The following is a 2,158-nucleotide window of genomic DNA, read 5'->3' as shown; positions in this document are numbered from 1 at the left end:
AATATTTGTCCTTTTGTGATTGACTTATTTCACTCAGCATAATGTCCTCCAGTTTTAGCCATGTTACGAGATGCTTCACAGATTCATCATTGTTCTTTATCTTTGTATAATACACCATTGTGTGTATGTACCATCATTTGTTTATCCATTCATCTGTTGATGGACATCTAGGTTGTTTCCATCTTTTTGCTATTGTGAACAGTGCTTCAACGAATATGGGTGTGCATATGTCTATTAGTGTGACGGCTCTTATTTCTCTAACATATATTCCTAGGAGTAGGACTGCATTTTGTAGTACATTTTTTTTGTGGTGCTGACGTTTTCTTTGTTCCTCATACTCTCTTGTGCTGAGTTCCTTTTGGTTGTGGATTTTTTTTTCATTTCTTTTGTTTCTGTAGGTTTTGTTTTTACTGAGACTTTATGTTTTTATTCTTTATTTTGATGGGTAGGTTTGTTAACTTTCTTTGTGGTTACCTTGAAATTTACCCTTATCTTCTTGGATTTGTACCAGTCTATTATTACTAGGTATCACTTGACTTCCTCTTTACTAGAAGATTCTATACCTACACTGTTTATTCCCTCTTTTATTGTTCTGATGCTGTTGTCATTTACAGATTAACCTCTCTGGTTCCCTTTTGTAATTCTTTTGGTTTTGCATTGTCCTTAAGAGTTCATTTCCTAGATTGGTATCTGGCTAGTACAATCCTGTGTCCTATATTCAGCCTGTGGTCTGATATTGTTCGTTCTCAGATTGAAGGACTTCTTTTAATAAGTGTTGTAATTTCGATCTGGTTTTTACATAGTCCCTTAATTTCTGTTTATCTGGAAATGACCTAATTTCACCATCATATTTGAATGAGAGTTTTTCAGGATATATTATTCTTGGCTGGCAATTTTTTTCTTTCAAGGTTTTATGTATGTCATCCCATTGCCTTCTTGCCTGCATGGTTTCTGCCGAATAATCCGAGTTTAGGCTTATTGTTTTGCCTCTGTATGTGACTTATTGTTTTTCTCGAGCTGCTTTCAGGATTCTTTGTCTTCAGTTTTAGCAAGCGTGATTATGAAATGCCTTGGTGATTTTCTTTTGGGGTCTATCCTATAAGGGGTTTGTTGTGCTTCTTGGATGGCCAGGTTTTCATCTTTCATGATATTGGGGAAGTTTTCTGTCAGCAGTTCTCCAGTAATGCTCTCTGTGTTTTCTGTTTTCTCTCCCTGTTGTGGAATGCGGATCCCTTGCATGTTTTTGCTTTTGATTGTATCCCACGTAATTCTCAGGGTTTCTTCGTTTATCTTCATTGTTTTTTCTGATTTTTCCTCAGAGTGGTATCCAAGTGTTTGTCTTCAATTTTGCTGATCCTATCTTCCATTGTTTCAAACCTACCTCTCAGCCCTTCTATGACACTGTCCATTTCTGAAATGTTGTTGTTTATGTTTTGGATTTCTAATTGTTTTTGTATGATTTCTAGTTGTGAATTTACTTTAGCATTTTGTTTCTGTATTATTTTCTTGAATTCTTCCATTTTTTTTTTTTTTGGTCTGTATTTTCCATGAATTTGTCTGCCTTTTCCATGAATTTGTCTATTTTTTCCTCATTTTTGTCTGTTTTTTTGCTTCAACTCTTGGATAATTCTGAATATTAGAGATTTGAATTCCCTATCAGTTAGGTCTAGTGCCTTTTCTTCTACTTCATGGTCATCTGGTGTTTTATTTTGGACGCCTACTGGAACCACCCTTTCTTGTTTTTGTATATGTTTTGATATTGTCTGCTGTCTTCTGGGCATTCAGTGGTTATTTTCCTCGTTTATTGATTGTAGATTTGTTTGTTTCAACCTCCTTTTTTGTTTTATTTGGTTATGTCTGAGGAGGAGGGCTGTGTGTTCTTTGTTGTTTGCTCTTCTGTGGGCATGATACTTTTCACCTCCTTCTCCAATGGGCAGGGTCAGTCACGCAGGTATGGTACAGCAGGGCAGGTCCAGCTGAAGGCGTGTTGCTGGGATAGGTTTTTTGTGGCATGTACCAGGGTTGACAGGGCAGACCGGAAATCAGCGCAGGGCAGGTTCCAGTAGGCCGTGCCTCTGTTACTTGGGAGTGTGATGTTCAGCACATGGTGCAATTAGGCAGAAAGGAGGGGATAGATTGTGATGCGTGGAGCTAAGAT

This window comes from Trichechus manatus, unplaced genomic scaffold (genome assembly GCF_000243295.1).
Source record: "Trichechus manatus latirostris isolate Lorelei unplaced genomic scaffold, TriManLat1.0 scaffold00095, whole genome shotgun sequence".
Classification (NCBI taxonomy): domain Eukaryota; kingdom Metazoa; phylum Chordata; class Mammalia; order Sirenia; family Trichechidae; genus Trichechus; species Trichechus manatus.
This window is presented reverse-complemented; position numbering follows the sequence as displayed.